General features: G+C 38.6%; 1 protein-coding gene across 6 annotated transcripts in view; it reads left to right on the top strand.

The window, feature by feature from the left end:
• The first annotated feature begins 3,341 nt into the window (after positions 1-3,341).
• Positions 3,342-23,787, top strand: part of LOC135701541 (ATP-binding cassette sub-family G member 1) — a 111,964-nt gene continuing 91,518 nt past the window's right edge. Inside the window, exons 1-2 of one of the 6 annotated variants that reach the window (XM_065222367.1) lie at positions 3,342-3,641; positions 3,811-4,286. The gene's annotated coding sequence lies outside the window, so the exon portion shown is untranslated. The other 5 variants (XM_065222366.1, XM_065222365.1, XM_065222368.1 and 2 more) reach the window with 5 other exon arrangements.

Raw genomic sequence — 23,787 nt, 5'->3', positions numbered from 1 at the left:
ATTACCAACCGGTAGAAACTGACGATTTTAAATTGGTTCCCTACTTGACTAGCCAATTAGTCCCAAGCAAATCGATTAACGTACCTCATTCTAGTCAAAATTCTAGTACTACACAATGTTTGTTATGATTTGCTATGAAAGCTTGACAGATAAAATGAGGGGTTAGTGGATTTTCCTATTTTTCGAAGGGTGAATCGATTAGCTTGGGACCGAAAATAGTACCAGAGCTGAGCCAAAAAGTTGAGCACGTTTCTTCGGGACCTACTAGCCTTAGAGTTACCTCTATGGTATTACCAACAATCAATACGAAACTAACGATTTTAAATTGGCTCACCACTTTAGTAGCCTATTGGTCCCAAGCAAACGATTAACGTACCCTATTCTAGTTGAAATTCTATTACTACACTATGTTTGTTTTGATTCGCTATGAAAGTTTGACAGATAACATCAGGGGTGTGTGGATTCATGCAGAACATGCAGGGGTGAGTGAAATAGCTTGGGACTGCTTGGGACCGTTGTTCTGGTACTGAGTGAGCCAAAAATAATAATGATTTTCTTCGGGACCCAGTCGTCTTAGAGTTACCTCTATGGTATTACCCTGAACTAAATAGAACTGTCAAAAAAAAATCTCGAAGTTTTTCTGAAGTTTATGGAATTGACCGGAATTTACCGTACCTTACCCATACAAATCTTCGAACTTAAGCCGCGAGTATTCGGCCCAACTCCTACTAGACATAGAATTAAGTGAATTTTGTTACAAACAAAGAACAATGAACTATCGGCTCCGTAAAGCTAACGCGATTGAGCCTTCCAAGTAAACGAACTAGTAAAAAAAATCTTCGAACTTCCCTGAAAGTCTGGAATTTCTTGAATTTCACGAAGCTATGACGTTATTGGAAGTGCCGTTAATATCTCTGAAATTCTCTAAAGCTCTCTAGTCAAACTTCTTTGAGGTACTTAGAAGTTCTCTAAAATGTCAATTTTCCTCAAGTTTCCACATCTCTGAAATTATTTTGACATCCCTGAAGTTCTCTGGATATCCCTGAATTTCTCAAATTTTCTTAAAAGTCCCTGCAGTTTCCTGAAGTTTTTGGAACCACTTTGAAAGTCCTGAAATTTGCCTGAAGTTCACCAAAATTTTCAGAAGTTTCCGGAAATTACCTTTTGTTCCCACAGTTTACCTATAAAAATTCCTGAAATTCTCAGTACTTCTTTTCATTCCTCAGACTCTCCTGAAGATCTCTATTGTTTCCTGGAGTTTACGGAACTTGCCTTTTGTTCTCCTGATGATGTTCCTGGAATTGTTCAGAAATTAATGGAACTGCCCAGAAGATTATTTAACTTCCCTTTAAACATGGATCTTGTGTGTAGCTTTGTTAATGTTTTTAAGTTCATTCCCTGAAGTTTTTTTAACTATCCTTAAATTTTCGGACTTCTTCATGGTTTACTTTATTTTACTGAAATAAATGGAACTGCCATAAAGTTCTCGAAACGAACCTAAAGTTTTAAGAACGTCCCTCAAGTTCTCACAGTTTTCCTGATATTCATGGAACTGCCCTAAAATTTTCAGAACCTACCCGAAGTTCAAGTAATTTACTCATAGGTCTTTGAGCTTAAATTTTCCTGAATTTAATGGAACTGCCCTGAAGCTCTTGATCTTCGCTAAAGTAAATTTTCCTGGAATCTATTAGATTGCTTTGCTTAAAGATCTTTTAACTCCCTCACATTTCTATCAATCAGAACGTCTTAAAGGTTTCAACATTTTCACAAATTGTTGTCAAAAAAAAAAAAACAAATTTCGCAAGCTCAAATATGTAATTTACCAATCCAGATTGGCATCCGAAAATGCCTTTATGCCTTTTGGTGCGCAACTTTTATAAGATGAGCATACGAAGATCGATATTTCGATAATTTTTACGCATTGACAACTTTTATGGATGTTCCAGATCTCCCAGAGGACAGTTTCGTGACCACCAGTTTACGCAGTCGCTGGGCTATTCGGATCTTCCGGAGGACCGTTTCTTGAGTACCTGGGTCTGTAGTTGAATCTTAACCTTCAATCTTCAGTCTTCGTGGTTAGGTATATCAATACTCTGTGATCAATTTCAGTTCGAAGCTCGACGATAAGTTTAGCAACTATCGGTGCGAAAGCCGAAAACGTATAAAGTCAATTTCCTCTTTTGATGACAATGGCTTCACTAACCTATTTCACACTAATTCTGCTATGCTCTTCTGTCATCCAGAACAACAATCGCATCAATGAATGCATTTGCCATCGAGTTATTAACGAAAAAGAAAGTCGATGAAGAGAATCGATCAAAATCACTTGCACTTGGTTACCAAATTTCAACTCTGAATATGGCGATGAGTGTGTCAAATGTTACTCAATTGCATCCTCCCTATTCTTACACGCCCGGAGACCGAAGACGAATGCCACTTCGACATGTTTCGTCTAGAAACGATTCTCTGATGACTGTGTTGGGGAAGCAGCATGTGCATGTACGCAATTGGTGGATTTGTTAGTTATTTCGACGCTTTTGGACAATGCTTGACATTTATCACCTTTTCAATAGTTTCTTGTTGAAAACTAACAGTCGGAAGTGCGTAGAAATATTTCTGATCGATTGGTGATAAAATTATTGAAATTGGTCCAGGGGCAGCTGAGTTATTAACGTTCAAAATATTTCATAATTTCGTTACATGTTCCATTTTCGGTTTTCACAAAGTGTACCCCCATATTGAAATCACAGACGTAGTCCTACGACAAAAAAACAAGGTCAAACCCTAATTAGGCTTTCAATCATTCCAGTTACTGCAAAAAATTGCAAATGTGGTTATCAGCAAATGTTAGTTCATCCTTTCCAACCGTGCTAATTGTTAACACCAGAAACATATTCCGTGAGCATCGTCCAAAACACTGGCTCACCTTCACCGCGATCGTATTCTCTCACGACTCACCCCTTTAGAAAAAAAACGATCCACTTTGCTCACGACCACTTGTTAACTCAGAATGTTTACTATTTACAAACGGCCGTTTCGTTGGTCGGTCGGTCGATTAAAAATGTGCATGACAACCGGTCTAGCAACCGCGTGGTTTCCTTAGAACGTGATAAACATAGAACATAGAACAGAGACTCTCTTCCACTACTCACGCGGCAACACCACCCCGACCCGACCCTATCAGCAGGCATCCACCGTTCGCAGCGTAAACCACTTTTCGATGAAATTAGTTCGCTGCGCTCGGGTTAGCTTCCTCCAACAGCAGCGACTTGTTGCGGCTCGTCGATCTTCGTCCGGTCGGTGGTGTAGCATTATTTTATTCTCTCAGTTGTATTTTTGACGCGGTCGCTGTTGGACGCGAATTGTCCTAATCGTTTTTGCGATTGTTGTGTATGATTTTGCTGTTGTTTATTTTCGCTTTCGTGATATGGATTCCGTGCCTTTAATTCACTTTGTTCTGTAATTGATGATACATATTAGCGAGTAAAGTGTTGAGGTTTGTTTTCGATCGTATTAAGAGTGTATACATTGGCAATCCACTACACTTGTTGATAGCGTGTTTGTAACGGTGGATGTGTTATTTAGTTTGATGTGTGGCTTGAGATTTGAGAATCATTCTACAGCAGATTTACGGTTCTAAGGTTTGTTTTAATTTTGTACATTTGAAAATTTGTATAGTGCAAGGTGCAAGTGGTGCTTTTAATTTAGTTTCGCGCATCTAGAACACTCATTGCATTCTACGTTTTATGACTTATCATTGTTTAAAGCCACAGATTTCGCAGTGAATAATCCATTCGAGTGTTTTCACAGTACGGAAGTGTACGGTTTCAGCGATAAAAGTGACAGACAAATATTGAATACCACTGTGTCATCGACAAAAAGCATCGAAGAATTCACAGCCAAACTCGAAATTGGTTAAGTGAATCAATTGAAACGGTTGACCCCCCTACTGTGAACCCGTGCGAAAAAACCTTCTTCGAGCAAAGTCTGCTGCAATAGAGTCGTCTGCCTATTCGCTTTTTGCGAGTTAATTAGGGTGATATTGGTGAGGTGTAACACAGTAGAATTGTGAAAGCCATTTCTTCCGGGAAAGTGTGGCTTTCAGTGTTACCGAGTATCGATTTTCTCTGTCTGTCGGGTAACTGAATTGAACCGAGAGTCGTACAAACTGCAGAACCAGTGGAGTGGTGCCTTCGCAGTTACATACTTGTGCAGTGTGCTAAGTGCGATTCATGACGACAACAGTGGTGACACGTGTGTTTGTTTGTAGCAGCTAGAAGAAAAGTGTAAGTAAATGTAAAACAGTAGTATGACGACTTGACTATGTTTCATCATACTGTGATTAGTTGTAGCTCTTTTTTTTCTGCCCTCATGCTCTTCGGACTTAGCTGCATAACTTAGCTGACTGTAGTAATCAAATCCTATGCACTTCTAGCTGTTTACTGCTGGCGGCATGCACTTGGCGAATGTTGTGCGTTCGAAGGCTTAGGAAGAGGTTATTCGATTTCTGGGTTTGACTTGTACTGTTGGGGGTAAGCAAATCGAATTCAATTGCGCTATTAATTTTAATGAAGGTTAGCATATTATAAGTTTATATCCGATGGTGTGTAGGGTATGATTATGCTGGTGGATTTTTGTTTTAAATAAATATCATGGGAATAAAATAAAAATATTATTGTATTACACCCAATATGGTACCAGAGTACTGCCATATTGAAACCTATACACTGAATTTGTTTACATGGGATTTTTGTTCATCTGTAGTTTTGATCGTTTGATTTAAAATTGCAAGTTGCAACAACAATTTAGTCAAACTTGAAAAAAAATCAAAGGAAAATATGGAGGTATTGAAATTACTGTACTCATTCGATGACACATTTAAAAAAATACGCATGAAAAAAACTTAAAAAAAAAACAATAAAATTGAGTGAAGGATAACAATAATGAAGAGCTGAAAACGATTGTAATGCCCATCCACGGTGCCAAAAATAATGTCTATTTCATGTTTTTTTTTTTATATCTTTATTAAGGAGACTTTCAGCCGTTGGCTGGCTCGTCTCCGGTCTATTTCATGTCTTCAAGCCAGCGGCGTAGTAACTTACTTACTTACTTACTTACTTACTTACTTACTTACTTACTTACTTACTTACTTACTTACTTACTTACTTACTTACTTACTTACTTACTAACTTACTTACTTACTTACTTACTTACTTACTTACTTACTTACTTACTTACTTACTTACTTACTTACTTACTTACTTACTTACTTACTTACTTACTTACTTACTTACTTACTTACTTACTTACTTACTTACTTACTTACTTACTTACTTACTTACTTACTTACTTACTTACTTACTTACTTACTTACTTACTTACTTACTTACTTACTTACTTACTTACTTGCTTACTTACTTACTTACTTACTTACTTACTTACTTACTTAATTAAGGGTCCAGTACACGGTGTAGTAATGGATTGGAAAACCATTAAGTCCATAAGGTTTCTAAACAGATGGGTTTTTTTTCTCAATAAAGCTTCACGCCATAGAGCAATTCCAGACGATATAGCAAAAAAATAATAATTTTTGAGTTGGCCTTCTCTGATTTGTATGAAACTTTGCGTAATTGTTTGCAATGGCCAATGACTCACGTTTTTTGCTATAATTCGGAAATTGAGGATCTTATGAAATATTCAAAATTTGGTGTTTGATTTTTTCCCATCGAAATGACATCTGCGAAATAGTTGTAGAGAAAAATATGGTCTCCTTGAAAAAAAAAAAAAAAAAAAAAAAAAAAAACAAACAAACAAACAAACAAACTAAATATTTACGAGAAAATTATTTTTTTAAATTATGAAAATTAAAATAAAACCAAATATCTCAAAATTTTCTTGTCTGATTTTTTTGTATTTTTTCAATTTTATTTTTTTTTTCTTTATTATTGCGATTTTCTGTCAGTTGGCTAGTTTAATTTTGTTTTTTTTTTTAACAAAAAAGTTTAAAATATGCAAACTTTTGGAATGTTCCAAACCATGAACACTTGAAAACTGAAAAAATCGTAGAACAAGTACTTTTTTATATTTTAACGTTCTGGTACTACAATTGTTTGCGTAATTTTTCACATAAAATGATTAAAAATGTGTCAACGATCGTTTTCTAAGCAAAGATATTTCGACAAAACGTTTTAATAAAAAAAAAAAAAAAAACAAAAAAAAATTGAAAGATGACAAAAAGTTCTTGTTTTGAGTAGTTCCGGCCAAATAGCTCAAACATATTTTTTTATACTCGTGCTTCTAGAATTCACATGGAAATTTGCATAATTGTTTTTTTTTATAAACAAGTATTCATATTTTGTAATTTTTTTTTTATTATTATAGTCGCTTTAACACTCTTGGGTCATTCGTGACTTATCCGGGGGTGAGATTTGAACTCGTGAATTTGGCGTGAGAGGTATGGATGTTAACCACTACGCCGGGGTCGCCCCCTATTTGTGTAATTGTAATTTTTAACATAAAAAAGCTTGCTAACAAGAAGTTTTCAGTGTTCACTCTGCTGTCGACAGAAGCAGGCCACCCTCGATGTGTATCACGTGATCGTCTGATTTTAAGGTGTTCCTCATTGTTCTTCATCAGCAGTTCTTTCAGTCGAGGCGTCGTCGACTTTGGAAAGCAACCGTTTCATGATGAATGTGTGACTGCTGACCACGTTTTGCGTCCATTGCTGCAATGGAAGCGCTCTGACCCCCGTTGGCAAATCTGCCATACAATGAAACCACTAGAAGTGGCTCCCGTTTTGGTGGAGGAGACATATTGGATAGCCGAAGATAAAATGTTTATTGTTTAAAGTTTCAAGATGTATTGTATAGTGAACAAGAATCCTCGGCTCTGTATGGTTAATTCGGTTGAGACTGATCAAATAAATTAATAAACAAAAAAAAACAAATAGTTTGAAAATATAATCAAAAATTGATGTTCTACGGTTTTTGTAAATTTTTAGGTGTCCATGGTTTGAAATATTTCAAAAGTTTTCATTTTGCATTGGATTTTTTCTAAACAAAATTTATTAAAATTGAAGATATGATTTTTGAGATATTTGATTTTTTATTGCTTTTTTGGAATTTTTACTCAAATCAACTAAAAAATACACCGTTTATATTTTTACCAAAAAGACTACAACTTCGTCTCAATCGTCAATTCGATCATGCTTCAATATATTGCAGAATGTAAAAGAAGCCATTTTGAAAAACAAATGGCAAGATCCAAAATGGCCGTTTATTTTGGAAAAATCTGAATGATTGCTTATTTAAAAGAATAATGCGAAGTTTCATGCAAATCTGAGAAGGTTGAGTTTTTTTTCCGATTCGGTTCGATTGCTGCATAGAAAAACCAGATATATCTTCATTTCGGAATTTCCAAGTTTTTGAGAAGACACAAACGACATTTTTCTAAAGTATCACAACTTCTAAAATTTCAAGCTTTCAAAAACTTGTTTTTTTGACGCAGGACTACATCTGTGATATCTATACACTTTGTGAAAACCAAAAATGGAACATGTAACAAATTTATGAAAGATTTTGAACGTTAATAACTCAGCTGCCCCTGGACCAATTTCAATAATTTTATCACCAATCGATTAGAAATATTTCTACGCATCTCATTGAAAATTAGACGAATGTGCAACTTTTGCTATGATAATTAAAATTATTACCGATTTCCTGCAAAAAGCGGTTTCCCTAACACAGATTTCAAAGTTGAATCCCATTCGGTCTCACCAAACGGTGTTTATTCATTAATCGCTTGGTGAGTGGTGGTGTTCTCCAGCACACAACGAAAAGCTGGTCGCACCGCAATTGATCGGTATTAGTAGCTCTTCGTGAGTCGCTGTGGCGCCAAGCGCGTCATACTAAAGAGTATAAACAGAGAGAACCCCGCTCAAATTCCTATTCCACAAAACACAAGCTCCTGCTGCAGTTAACAAATAAAATTTAATATTCAAGACCACGTAGTCCTACGTCACCATTGCGTACAACCCCATAGGGCTGTCCCAGGTAGTTTTTTTTAAATACTTGGATGCCCATCCAAACAAACTCTGGGTCTGAACTTCTTTGGAATTCTACTGCTAATGATAATATTTCATAGGAATTTTTCACAGCCTCCCTTAAGGAACCTCATATTGATTAAAGTGCTGTCAAACATTGTAACCAAGCGGTGCTGGTGGTGTAGTGGTAAGCGTGACTGCTTCTCACTTCAAAGGGCCGGGGTTCAATCCCAGTCGGGGCCGTTGGGGTTTTCGAAGGCATAACATCTCTGATCAGTAAAGGAAAGTAAAGCCGTTTGTCCACGGTCCATGACTTGATGGGTTGATAGGTAGGGTCCAGCTCCCACTGCCTCTCTGGCGTCGGTAGCATTGGTGCTCAGCAGGGAAAAAAAAGATCGACAGAAAAACAAATAAAGGAAAAAAAAAGAAACATTGTTATTCTTCTAAGAATTTATGTGGACCTATCTTCAAGATCAGATTCCCCTAGAATTTCCATAAATATTATCTTAGGTTTCTTGTTAGAATTCTATTGGAATTGTTGTTAGAATTTTCTTGAAATTATCATTACTATTTATTTGATATTTCGGTCCAATTTATTTTTGAATTCTTTTCAGAGTTCCTTTGAAATGCTCCTCAAAAATTTCTCCTTACAATCGCCGTAAAATGCTCTTCAGAATCGTTATTTTTTTCTAAAGGGTGTCCACGATGAAATTACCACACACAAAATTGATTCGCAAAATTCGAGTTTTCATCCGATTGCCATCAAATTTTCAGGGATTGAGAAATAACTATTAAACTTCATTTTACCATTTTACTCGTATTTTATTTACAGTCCATACGCAAATGCCCGCACATTGGCCTTAACCCCGGCCATAAGATTCTGCACAACCTGTGAATCAACCGTTTTTTGCATGTAAACCCATACTTTCTTCAGTTCCTCGACTGTCTTCACTACCTTAGGTCGTTTAAGAAGGTGCTGCTTCATAATCGCCCTGTACTTCTCGATGGGGCGGAGCTCCGGAGTGTTGGGAGGGTTGAACATTTTCGGCACGAAATTGACCTTATTGTCCGCATACCACTTCAGCACGTCCTTGGAGTAGTGGCATGAGGCCAAATCCGGCCAGAAGATTGTTGGGACGTTGTGGGCCTTCAGGAGAGGAAGCAGCCGCTTCTGGAGGCACTCTTTTATGTACACCTGTCCGTTCATCGTATCCTGGGTCACGAAAGGTGCACTCCGCTTCCCGCACGTGCAGATGGCTTGCCAAACCAGGAATTTCTTCGCAAATTTGGACATCTTCTGAGTGCGGACATGCTCCGGAACGCTGAACTTATCCTTGGCCGTGAAAAACAGGTTGCCGGGGATCTGTTTGAAGTCGGCCTTCACATATGTTTCGTCGGCCATGATGCAGCATTCAACTTTCGTCAGCATGTTGAGGTACAACTTCCTGGCACGGGTTTTGGCGGACTTGTTCTGCTTCTCGTCGCGATTAGGGGCCTTTTGTACCTTGAACGTTCGAAGCCCAGCCTTAGTTTTGGCCTTCTGGACAAAACTTCGGCTTAGGTGCAGCTTCTTAGCCACATCCCTAACGGAGGCGTTCGGATTTCGGTTGAAGGCCCCAACTACGCGGTTGTGATTTTTGGTGTTGTACGGAATACTTTTTCCTTCACTTCTGGGCCTCCGATCGGTGGTCAACCGTTCCTCGAACCGCTTAATCACTCGCGACACCGTGGAATTCGCGATTCCTAACGTTTTAGCGATGGAACGATGCGAGAAATCCTTGTTCTCGTGATGAATGCGCAAGATTTTATCACGCACGAGCTGTTCTTTCGACTCCATTTCCGCGAGTTTTGATCACAGGACTTTAAAACTTGCAGGATGTAAATAATGCACTATGAACTAAATCCACCCAAATTTTCATTAAATTCTACCCAACGGTTAAAAAGTTAGAGCAATTTCATAGTGTGGCAATTTCATCGTGGACACCCTTTACTTATAGCTCCCTAAGATTTTTTTAAAGAACCGACCTGAACTTATTTTCGCAGAGCCAAAGGAATATTATTCAGAGTTGCCTTGGAATTCTGTTCGTAATTCTTTAAGAAAATATTCTAGAGTTCTCTTGGAATCCTCTTCCGAATACATGGAAATTCTCTTGAGAATTCTTCCTGTAAGTTCGTCCATGAGTCACGAAGAGGTTTCCACACCTGGTTTGCGACAAGTTCTGTTCTTTCATAAGGGTCAATTTCGCAAACGTAAGCAATGACTTCTTCCAAAAAATTGTCGACAATTAAAACACGGCCTCCCTTAGCTCAGTAAAGGCGTGCCTATAAAGCAAGACCATGCTGGAGGTAGCCGGGTTCGATTCCCAATCTGGTCTAAGAATTTTTCGAGTTGAAATATGTCTCAACCACCCTTAGCATAGTGTGCGGTTGTACTTGCCACACAATTTATAATAATGCAAAAATTGGTACAGCCTTAGACAGCTCTCAACTAACAACTGTGGAAGTGCTCAAAGAACTCTAAGTTAAGGGCCGGCATAGTTCCATTAAGTTGAAAGTTAATGCTTTTACGTTGATACAGACTCCGCACCCGTTCGAACCACACCCAAATTCAAAATGCACGAAAACTAACAAGCATTACAAATTAGCAAAATGGGTAGTATTGAAATTTTGACTATATGTATTCGTAAAAACAATATTAATGTATAATTATAATAATTCTACTACTGAAATGACAAACTTCAATTCCAAGATTCCACGTTCAGGAAAGGCCTGTTGAAGGACAGGGAAGTCCTACTGAAGTTTAGGGAAGTCTTGTCGTAGCTCAGGAAAGTCCTTCCGAAGTTTAGAGAAGGCCTACCGAAGGACAGGGAAGTCCTACTGAAGTTCAGGGAAGTCCCACCAAAGGTCAGGAAAGTCCTTCCGAAGTTCAGAGAAGTCCTGCCGAAGTTCAGGGAAGTCTTGCCGAAGTTCAGGGCAAGCGTGGGAAAATCGTTTCATTTTACATTAGCTACTCACTCACATGCATACAACATCATAAACGAACAGCAGCTTGTGCGAGCCGCACTGATTTTGTTCGTATTCGCATTGCTTCTATTTTATTCGATGAACGCAGAATTGAGCAAAACAGACAACTGAGTGTAACATGAACGATTCTTCATTTATTATTTTTTCCATGCTGAGCCTCTTTCGATTGCATTCTACTGAGTGAGCTGAATGAGAATTTTGCAGAAAGAATCACTTTTTGTTTTCTAGCTTTAAACATAAATTGACACATCTCGATGAACATTTCAAATGGTCCTATCTGCTTTGATCAATTCTCTTCACCGACTTTCTCTTTTCATAACCACTGCTATTCAAACAGATTTCGCGCTAATTTTACTACATAGTTTGATAAAGGAGGTTCTTATCGAGCGTCCAAAACGTCAAATACAATAGGGAAAGTTTTTGCAGCTGAGTTATTGAAGAAAAAGAAAGTCGATGAAGAGAATCGATCAATGCAGATAGGACCTTTTGAAATGTTTATCTAGACATTTAAATTGCTATTAATATGGAGAAAACTGTTATACTGTAACACATTAACATAAGTGTCACGCAAATACCGTAAAACGGCTGTGACGATGTGTGTCATGCGATCGTCTGTTTACTCGGCAGCAATCATTGTGTGGTCCTCCTTATTGTTCTAGGATTCGGCGATCTTGGATCGATCTTTGGAAGATCCATCTATTTCATCGATCTCTTCTTTCGATCTTTTCGATCTTCAAAAACAATAGTTGTAAATTTTGTAATTGTATGTACATCGAAAAAACGATTTACTCTCACCCCAGACTGCGTGGTAAATTTAACGAACATAACGTCAACATCAGCATCGCTCCCTACAATGGCGTCACTATTTGCGTTTCCGATATTTACGAATACAGCAACATTTGAAGGTTTTCGCTACCTCCACCTGTGCTCATTGCTCTTTACCGTCACGACAACATTAAATTGAATATTATAAAGAATAGAATTTCTTGGGGTACCAACGTAAACAAGCGTCTAGCGCAAAAGTGAGAATAACAATAACAAACCAACATTTTTGGCTAGAGCGAAAATGAGGATAGCAAACTAAGCACTTTAAAATGGGATTACGCAAGTGCGCGAGTTATAAACGTCAGAAAGGTCAACTAAAATAAAAACCATAAGATCGATCTACCAAAGATCGATTCTTTGGTACTGATTTAATCAGTGGATCGATTCTAGAGCCAAATATCCATCAAGATCGATCTTTCTCTGAAGATCGCCCAATCCTACATTGTTCTTCATTGTTCGGTCGATGCGTCGTCGACTTTGGAAAGCATCCGTTTCGTGATGAGTGTGTGAGTGTTGATCACGTTTTGCGTCCATTGCTGCAATCGAAGCGGTCTGCCCCTCGTTGGCGATACTGCTATACAATGAAACTACTTAAAGCGACTCTCGTTCTGATGGAGGAGGTTTATTGGATAGCGGAAGATAAAGTATTTGTTGTGTTGTATATTTTGACTTTAGTTTTAAGATGTATTGTATAGTTAACAAGAATTCTCGGCTCTGTAAAGTTAATTCGATTAAGCCTTGGCAAATAAATTAATAAACAACAATTCAACTGATTTAAATCAACTGAGCCAAACACTATCTGACTCGGCTATTTAAATCGTTAACATTCGGTAGAGAAAATTGTTTGGCTGCCTTTCAGTTTATCTTTCGTTCCTTCTACTGCTGTCAGTGCTGAGTCGACCTTCAGAGTCACTTGGTTGGAAGAATTTACACTCGTTGGACAATCTGTTTGTAGGTGAAAATGGCTATTTTGATTCTGTCGAGCTCACGCGAGTGAATGAATTTGCCCATGCTTGGTTCAGGGAAGTCCTGCCATTTCAATTCTTGGAATTCAGGGAAGCCCTGATGAAGTTCAGGGAACTCCTGCCGAAGTTCAGGGAAGGCCTGCCGAAGGTCGGGGAAGTCCTGCCATTTCAATGCTTGGATTTTGGTTTATTGTCACAATGTTGGGTCCAAGACGGCGAATGATTTTCAAAATGGTTGATTTAAAATACGTTCGATTTTTCTAAATATATTACTGCTGTATGCTTATAATAACTCCACTAATGAAATTGGAAATTTCAATTCCAAAATGTTGGATGACATTCAAAATGTTTAATTTGAGAGAAAAGTCGTTCTTCCAATATTATAGCACAGACAAACAGACATAACACACTAAAACATTACCGCCATCTGTTGAGCACACTGTGGTGGGTAGTACGCTGAACAGATGGCGGTAGTGTGTAAACGTCAAACGCAAGGGCATTGACTACGCGCGCCACAGGTAGCGGTACTACCAACTACGATAGTTTTAAATTGTCCGTTAAATGCTTGTTCAATAAACAACTTGCGAGAGTTATGTCTGTTTGTCTGTGATTATAGTGTAGTTATAATTATTCCAATATTTATATGACTATTACAATTTCAAGATAGAGGACGAATTTCAAAATGGTGGTTTCAAAATGACGGGTAATTAAAATAATAGTGGATCCAAGAAGGCGGATGAATGTCAAAATATTGATTTCAAGGTATCGTGAAAAAGTCAATCATCTTAAGTGTAATATTGTTGTATAGTTTTGATAATTTCACTACTGAAATGACAATTTCAATTTGAAGATGTCGGTTTATTTGCACATTGACGGCTCCCAGATGGCGGATTATTTTCAAAATGGTAGATCTTTAATGAAACGTTTGATCTTCTTGTATACCATACTGATAGAATACCTCCATAAAAAATGCTGAAAATTTCACAGAATATCCTCGAATACTTGTGAAACAACTTGTGAAAATTGGGGACCAATTTGGTTTAAAAAATAATTTATTCGTCAATGGCAAAGGAGGATGAATTCTTTAAGAGTTGATTATATAGGGGAATTTACGTATTCTCGTCAGTCTAAGCAGCGTCCGAACTTCTATTAGCGATTTCTCAGCGTCACACACATACATGAGAGGTTTGTTTGTTGACATTTATCTGCTGCTTGCTGTTCTACCCATTCCAATCGACAGAATTGATCAAAACGGGTTGAACATGTTTTTACAACGCTCCAAACTTCTCAGGTGAGTGTGACTATTGCCGGCAGTCTCTTTTTCTTCGGCACCCTTTCCATTTGATTTGCGTGTTAACCAGCTGTTCTATTATCGGCAACTCGAAATCAGCCGTATTTTGTAGTGTGTATATTTAATTTAAAGAAAAATATGGCATAAACGGATTGCACAGTCGTAAAAATGTAATCTGATTGAAGCTGAAAAGTTAAGGAATCGGCTTAATACATTCAGCGAAGAGTTTTGATGGGAAAATACTGCGAAATTAACGTTTCAATTTCGGTTGCCGAAAACAGTCAATGGGTGCCGAAGCCATAATTTACCCTAGTTCAATTTATCTAACTATCTTAAAACATACCAAGATATATCGGAATACCTTCATCAAAAAGGCTGAAATTTTCGCAAAATATTCTTAAATACTTGTGAAAATTGAAGAACCTTTTGATTTAAAATATATTTCATTTAGCAATGGCAAACGTGGGTGACTTCTAAAACAGTTAAAAAAATCCAGACATACATCAGAATATCTCTATCAAAAAGGTTAAAACTTTCATAGAATATCTTGAAATACTTGTGAAACAACCAAATTTTTTTTAGAATTCTGCTCGCATTTCTCTTTGAATTGTTGGGAATTGTGCTCAGAATTCTAATTGAGGTTTCTTCAAAATATCAATTGAATTTAATTTATCTCAATCGGCCTAACTTTAAAACATATGCTTATAATCTGTATCCTTTGTTTAGTATCTCTAGAACTCTCTACTTAATAAGATTTAATTCTTCTCTGAAGTTCTTTGGGAGTCTTCTGAGAATTTACTAGGAAGTCTCCTGACAATCCTTATTGAATTATCGTGGGCTTCTACTCAGAACTTATTCGAAATCCTCGCTTTCATTTACCATTCCCATGCAATTCTCCTTAAAGTTCAAACTGCTTTGAATTTTCTGAAAACTCTATAAGTAATCTTTTATTCCTAGATTCCTGATTTTTTTTTTCCAAATCCAACAGCCTTGAACATTTAACATATCGTGGACCCCCGGTAATTGAAATGCTTTTAATATGAACACTTTTCAATTTGAATCCCGCTAATCTGCACGCCGTGCAAACTAAAAATTGCTCAAACGTCAGTCAGCATATGGAATAAAGGAAAACAAAATGGAACATTGCGAAACGGAATGCAGAATCAAAACAAAACAGCAAATAAGACTACAAAAAAACATGCATTTCTGATGTTACTAGAACTTGAATTTATCTTCAAATTCAGGCTACTAAACATTTTTACGAAGTTTGACCGTGTTCTGAATGGAATTTGTAGGTTCAAACCCGACCAGTTGCCGTTCATTTTTTCGCAATCACCCTTCTCATCAGGTGTGCTTTGCTTTTCAGTATCCTCTCTCCAAAAACACTAGAATAGCTGGGCTTACCAGTCGATTCACCGTAGCAAAGTTTGAAAATTTCGCTTAGTGCTAGAATCTCGAAAAACTCAAAACATTTTCTAGGATCCAAAATGTGAACATGAAATGTTAAGCCTCAGAAGCATGATGATTGATACATAATCATAAAATTCCCAGTTCATTCGATTCCTGACGTTTTTCCAGTAAGATGATATAATTCGATCAAGTTTTTCCAGTTGTTGTTGGAGTTGTCGAACTTTGAGACATTTTTGCATGTTTATCCCCAGTGGGCTCACTCAAAAACAACGTACGCGCCAAAACGGATGGGTTGTGCACATTTTATGAACTTCGCAATGAGGAAGACCCGAGTGTCATATGATTGATTCAGTGTTATCTAACGGAATCATAATCCAGTATGGTTTTTCGAACGGGCTGCATTTGTATTGGATAAGATTAGATGAACCAAAGGGAATTCTTATTACGCGTTATTCATTCAAAATGCTTAAAGCGACGACCGTTACTATTTCCAGCCCACTCTGCCTTCTCCCGTTTATCTCAGTAATCCGGTTTTTCGAATTGCTTCGCGATGTTTTTTTATGCTTGGAAACCTGTCGCTGTAAAGAGCCGGTACGGGTAAAACCAACATTGACCGTTGCATTTTTTCCGGTTTTGTTTTGATCCCTTTCTGTTTATGTTGTAAACGCTATAAGCTGGGATCAAAACTGGAATGTAGACTACCTTGACCTTCCGTTGGGCGACTCTGGAACATAGGTTGCTGCATGTGCTGAGCATTTTATGGGGTCATGCAGGAGGTTCACTAACCTTATGATGTTATAATTGTTGCATCTAAAAAGCTTCTTATTTTCAAACAAATTTTGCGAGCTTTGGTCTGACATTCAACCAATGCTGATAAATTAACTATTCAATAGCATTGAGACGGTTGAGACTGATTCCTAGTGGTCCTCACCACTATCAGGTATCTCAATACATGATAAGAAGGTGAGATAAACAAACCCGAAAACTTTTCAGTTCACTGAACGCCACCTGCGATGAGTCCTAAGATGAGTTGGTAAAAAATGTTGTCTTGAAAAAAAAACATAGATGACTAGTCAAAAGCAATCTGTTTTGACGTGTGTATGCTGATATTTAAATTAGCACCTTAACAGATGTTGTGGCAAACGATTGCGAAGCATCGGTCGTTGAAGCCGAATATTTCGTTGGGTTAAATCATGTTTTTTTAGTTAGAACAAAGAAAACAAACCACTCGTCTTAAGATTTTTTCACACGTAAGAGATACATTTCCAACTAAATTCCCCACCTATTTGTTTCCAACGATCGAAGCAACCGACAGTTTCGCATCCCGGTTGCTATGTTTCGTCATTCGTCCATACCCTGTTGGAATTTCAACTAACCATTTCATTGCAACGATATTATTCATACCGACCAGGACGTGTCTGCTTTTAACATTTACCATCACACCCAATGACTAACGCTTCAAGCCGGGGTGACGAATTGCGTTTGTTTTGAAGATCATTGCTGTCACGCACTGGTGAAATGGACAAATTCTAGATAGAGCTGGAATTAGGGCCTAACAGCTTTTGTAAACAATGACTTCTATCGATGATTTCTTGAAATTCGACTCGCCCACGCAAAACAACATCCTCACCAGGTAGGGAAATACTTCCCCTATCCGATGGTTATGTTGGTCTGCGTGGGCGTGCCTTGAGTTCCTAGAAATCAACGATAGAAGTCATTGTTTACAAAAGCTGTTACGCCCTAATTCCAGCTCTATCTAGAAATAATGAGTTAACTGTCCATCGACGAATAGGTGTTTGTTGAGGTTCATCAACGGTTGAATTTTCAACACAACATTGTCAAAATTGGAGCTATAGTTAAAAGCAAACAAAACGTATTATTTTGAATGTTATCGATGCCAGAGTCTAAAGCCTCTACATTACCATAAGTTATGCAGCAATAATTTAGCAACAATGCGAAAAGCAACAAAAATCGATCGACAACGTTTATAGGGTAAATTATGGCTTCGGCACCCATTGACTGTTTTCGGCAACCGAAATTGAAACGTTTATTTCACTGTATTTTCCCATCAAAACTCTTCGCTGAATGTATTAAGCCGATTCCTTACCTTTTCAGCTTCAATCTGATTACATTTTTACGACTGTGAATTCCTGTTATACCATATTTTTCTTTAAATGAAATATACATACTACAAAATACGGCTGATTTCGAGTTGCCGATAATAGAACAGCTGGTTAACACGCAGTTCAAATGGAAAGGGTGCCGAAGAAAAAGAGACTGCCGACAATAGTCACTCTCACCTGAGAAGTTTGGAGCGTTGTAAAAACATGTTCAACCCGTTTTGATCAAGTATGTGGATTGGAATTGGTAGAACAGCAAGCAGCAGATAAATGTCAACAAACAAACCTGTCATGTATGTGTGTGACGCTTAGAAATCGCTAATCGAAGTTCGGACGCTGCTTAGATTGACGAGAATACGTAAATTCCCCTATTTATGCATTTGATATTCAAAATCATCACCACTTAGACGATATTGACAACAAAATCACAAACGATATTGAACATCCATCCAAGAATGCCCCAAAGCAAATGTTGTCAAGAGAATGTGGACTTGTCAAAATTAATATTCATGCAGTTTTATGTTTTAAGGTTGCTTTGATTTTCAGCTAATTTGAAATGATTTCTAACAGCCGTGATTTAGACATTCTCGATTTCGAGCAAACAACAACCCGATTCACACCTATCCCGCACACCTCGCCTGCTAATTGTCCAATGTATGCCTTTTTGCGCCCTGTGTGACGTCTTCCCATCTCGGCCAGTACCGAACACCAAACATAGAGTGTTTTCCGCAGTAAACCGTACTACAACAACAACACGTGGGACACATTCGAAAGCAATACAACTAATTCACTTAAACACACAAGATTCAATTGTTCAACAGCTTGGCGATGACATCGATGGTGAGTTTTACGGAGCGAAACAGTTGGCTGCTCCCGAGAAGTGAACGGTGACGGTTGGAATATGCAAATGAGATAAATAATGACTTACCCACCTAGCGCGCGAGTGAGTGTGAGTGTTGTCATAGGCTAAGCTTTCTTGCTAACTAATGACAAAGAAGCCACTTGATGAAGCAGTTCACTTGGTCGAGAGCAATAAATTCAATAATCACAGTTACGGCTCCAGATCGTGTTGGCGATGATGATGATGATGATGACAACGGCAGGTATCTATAAGTCAAACAGAAGCCGACAGTAGAATTGATTTATGGGGAACTGTGGTAGAAAATTAACTTCAGTGGATTGAGCTTATTAACAACCTTAAATGATTCATCAAATGACTGAAATTCAATCGAATTGAGAGTATTTGTTATGTATTTCCTGTGCTGATTACATAAAACGCAAGTTACCAAAAAGCCGCAAATTACACTTTTTGAAAAAAAAATTATAAGGTATAAGTATACGGCTGATTTAAAGTTTGAATGCCCTTTATTTGCCTTATATTGCAAAAAAGACGATTAGAGGTCACGTTGGAATTTGATTAACAATAATCAATCTACCTGTTTGAGTTGTTAGTTTGCGAGATTCAGAATCAAATTAGAAGGGAAACGGAGATTGAAGTCGTTGTTTACCAAAACAGTTCCGCGTAAATCACAAATCAGTCTTGACTTTTAATTTCCTGGATACATTTAAGATGTTTTAACATCTCCAGTCGATGAAGTTTTCAAAATTTCTGTCAAGTCATCTTTCGTCAAAAAATGCTCATAAAATAATTCAAGCATGTCTGGATGGACCATCGACAAACATCTTCACCTTTAAAAATGATGATTCATTCATTGACAGCCTGTCTTATTTTTTAGGCTATAATATCACTAGAAAAACAAAAACTTCAATCTAAGACCGAGAAGCCACTTTTTCCATAGGTACAACATTCCTCTCTGATGATTCTCAAAATATTCAACGGGATTTTAACTCATCTTAGGGATACTTGTGGTGCATGATGGTTGCTAGTTGATATTGATGTCCTTGCTGTCCTGATGTTCCATTGCAAAAAGTTCTCGCAGACTCGCAGTTAACTTCGTTGTTCATTAGGGTGGGTCAACTTAACATTCCCCTGCTCCCCATAGTTCTTTCGATTCATATTGAGGCTCTCAACAACTGTGCCCAATTTGATCGATTTTGGTTACGATCTGGATTTGCGGGAGAGGTTTACAATTTGTGTGGGAAAATGTATGGGAAATGGACCAAAAATGTTCAATTGCTTGTCAACAATTCAAAAATTGCTCAATATTTACCAACTCTGGGACTTTGATTGATAAAAATATACAGAACAAGTTCGTCCTGGACCGCAAATCGATTCGACTTCTGTGCAAAAAGTTATTATCTTTTAGCTATTGCCATATGCTTCGCACATACCTACTGGCGTGCATATAAGCTTGTCGGTATGCGCAGAACACTAGGCCAACAGTAAAAAAATAATTACTTTTTGCACAGAATTAGTCTAATCGATTTGCAATCTTGGAGGAAGCTGTTTTCTATAGTTTGATTCATCTAAATCCCAGGCTTACCTTGAAAAAATCTCCATTTTTAGTGTAAAAACCCACATTGATCCACCGGGCAGGTGAATAGAACCTTTGTTACACAGTATACACACTAAGATTTTGTTTTCGTGTTCGGTAAATTTTACCAAAATCAGAACAGCTGAACGTTCGGTAAAACTTTGACCTTCACTTTAAAGGCCATTGAATTTGAAAATAATTTCAAAAAATGTACCACTTTGTTTAAATGATCAAATCTTTTCATTTTAGTGGAGATTTAGTTTGCTGAAAAGAAATTGAATTGAGTTGCATTAATTTTACCGAACAGTTCAGCCGGTCAGATTTCGGTAAAAATTACCGAAGTCGGCGATAATTTTTAAGTGTGTAATCTCTTTTTTGATTTTATTCTTAGAAAGAAGACTCAGTGCATGCGATGTTTTCGTTTTGATTCGATGGATCTAGGTAGTTCATGAACATTACGAGCTACAAGTCAATTAAACATGACTAATCCCAGGGAATACATATTTGGTTTCATGCTTCTTCAAGATTTACATATCTGGCAGGATTGCCAATGTGATATCCTGCTTACTTTAAATGAAAACAACGTTTATATTTTACTTCTAAGAGGAGCGATTTCCATCGCGTTCTGCTTCTCTTCTTAATACACATACAATTGAACACCAAATCCGCATACGACACAATCGATCGAGATGGCAGATTATGCACGAGTACGGATTTCCGGACAAACTGACGTGATAGGTCAAGGCGACAATGGATCGAGTGATGTGCATTGTTCGAGTATCAGGGACACTCTCGAGTCCCTTTGAATCTAGAAGGGGATTACGGCAAAGTGATGGACTTTCGTGTCTAATTTGAAATCGCATTAGAAGGTGTAAAAATGAGAGCTGGGATAGACACGAGTGGCACGATCTTCAGGAAATCCATCCAGCTTCTTGGCTTCGCCGATGACATCGACATGATGGCAAAAAACTTTGAGACGATGGCGGAAGACTGAAGCTAGGCGGATTGGACTTGCCATCAATGCATCGAAGACGAAATACATGAGAGGAAGAGGTTCTAGGGAAAACCATGTTAGCCTCCCACCTCTAGTTCAGGTTGACGGTGTCGAAATTGAGATGATCAAGTTCGTGTGAGTTCGTGTATGTGGGCTCACTGGTGATGGTCAAAAATGATACCGGCAGAGAAATTCTATGACACATTACGGCAGGGAATCTGTAGGACGCTCCGGTCGAATAAAATTCGCCACCGCATGAAGTGGATTATCTACAAGACGCTTGTTAGTGGTCCTCTACGGCTACGAGACATAGACTATTCTCGTGTTTTCGAACGGAAGGTGTTGCGTACCATCTAAGTACGGTGAAGTGTAGATGGATGACGGAACGTGGGGAGGCGAATTGTTTATTGTTGCCATACATCAACAGGCTCTGTAGCCCAAATGATGTTAATAATACTAATCATAATAATAATAATAGTAAAATTAAATGTCAAATAATCACAGAAAGAAAAACAAAGCAACATGGTCAGAATGTAAAAAACATAAATGTAAATACACTAATTTTCTCTGTCAGTCACTGCGGCCGGCGAAAACAGATGAGAATCTCCGACGAAGCGCATCACGTGTGAGGTGAAAGTCGAATACAGATGCGACTCTGTTGAACACACGCTGTAGTCCGCAAATCGCACCATATGCCCCGTAGTTCGTGCGATGCAGTGGCAGTCTTAGCATGAGGTTGTTACGGAGTGGTCGGGGTTGCACGTTTAGGTCAATTTGCCTTAGGATAGCCTCACAATCTATTCGTCCCTGTAGAGTGTCGGCGATAATCAAAGCTCTGTTGGTGTCCCTTCTAATCCGGAGAGGTTCAAGGTTTATCAGTTGGCAGCGACTCTCGTAGCTGGGCAGCCGAAGCGGATCTCTCCAGGGCAGTCTACGAAGCGCAAAACGAAGAAAGCGACGTTGAACAGATTCGATTCTCTCGGCACCATTGTTGTAATTCGGATTCCAAACCGCAGAACAATACTCAAGCGTCGATCGTACGAGGGAGCAGTAAAGAGATTTTAAGCAGTAGACATCGGTGAAATTCTTAGCTATCCTGAAGATGAATCCTAAAGTCCTAGACGACTTATTGATGACATAAGAAATGTGTTGCCTGAATGTTAGCTGTGAATCCAACACCACACCCAGGTCTTTCACCTGATTCACGCGTTCGCGTGTCGTTCCAAGCAGGTCATAGCTGAATACAATCGGTTGCTTTTTTCGTGAGAACTTTATGGCAGAGCACTTTGCTGGGTTCACTACCATTCGATTTAAAGTACACCAACTGGCAAAGACATTAAGCTGATGTTTTAGATTGTGGCAGTCAGCGATCGAGCAAATTCGTAAAAATATTTTGAGGTCGTCTGCATATGCTAATCGAGGTCCTTCGATAACCAGATTCACGTCGTTGAAGTAGAGTAGAAAAATCAACGGTCCCAGATGGCTTCCCTGCGGTATACCTGATGTGGCAAAGAAGCTAGCTGATTTGCAATCTCCTATAGCAACCATAAGTTGGCGACCAGTAAGATACGAACGGAACCAACTCAAGAGATTACCGCTCACCCCAAGCCTGTCAAGTTTAGCAATCGCAATGTCATGATTCAACTTATCGAATGCCGCGGATAGATCGGTATATATAACGTCCGTCTGTACCCGTTCAGTCATACTATCGGTAATGTAGGATGTGAGGCATAGCAGATTGGTGGTTGTAGAGCGACCGCCAGTAAACCCGTGTTGATCAGCACTCAGATACTGCTTGCTGTGAGAGAGCAACGGTTCCATAATAACAAGCTCGAATAGTTTCGAAACAGCACTCAGCGATGTAATTCCACGATAGTTATCCACGGCTCGTTTGCTTCCCTTTTTGTGGACAGGAAACATGTGTGCACATTTCCAGAAGGATGGAAATATACCACTGGAGAGAGACATCCGGAATAGACGGTGAAGTGGAGTTAACAAGCAAGCAATATGTTTCTTCAAAAACACGGACGGAACTCCATCGGGTCCAGGGTTGAAGGACGATTTGAGCTGCGTTGCAGCGTTAGAAATCATCTCAACGTTGACATCAATTGCACTCAGCGTTTGACCATTTAGTGGGATGTTCCTGGCTGCGAGGAAAACATGGTCGTCACTTAGTCTCTCATCAGTGAACACACTGGCAAAATTGACAGAAAAAGGCGACAAATATCCTGCGGAGTGGAAGCGACTTCACTGTTCAATTCCATTGACGATGGGAGGCCAGATTCTCTGCGTTGCTCGTTCACGTAGAAGGATTTCGGGTGAAGTTTAAGGTTACGCTGAATACCTCGTTGAAATCGCAGAAAGCATCGACGACTGGCTCGCTGATACTTGTGATTAAGCCTCACGTAGTGATGTTTCAGAGGAAGCGTGCGATACTTCGTAAATCTTCTCAATGCTGCTCTCTTGATCGATTTCAACCTACGCAGCTCAATCGTCTGCCAGGGAGGGTGAGAGTCTTTGCGTTGAATTCTTTTCGGGACGTGTCTGTCAATGACATATGCCAAGACATGAGAAAAAGTTTGCGCAGCGGCCTCAACGTCGTCATGATCGAGAATGTTCTCCCAGTCCATGTTTGACAACACATCTACAATGCTTCGATGGTCGGCCTTTCGAAAGTCATAA

Source organism: Ochlerotatus camptorhynchus, unplaced genomic scaffold (assembly GCF_037179485.1).
Source record: "Ochlerotatus camptorhynchus isolate MF236.1 unplaced genomic scaffold, CSIRO-AGI_Acam_v1.1 ptg000167l, whole genome shotgun sequence".
Lineage (NCBI taxonomy): Eukaryota > Metazoa > Arthropoda > Insecta > Diptera > Culicidae > Ochlerotatus > Ochlerotatus camptorhynchus.
The sequence above is the reverse complement of the archived record's forward strand: the minus strand, read 5'-3'. Positions and strand labels throughout refer to the sequence as shown.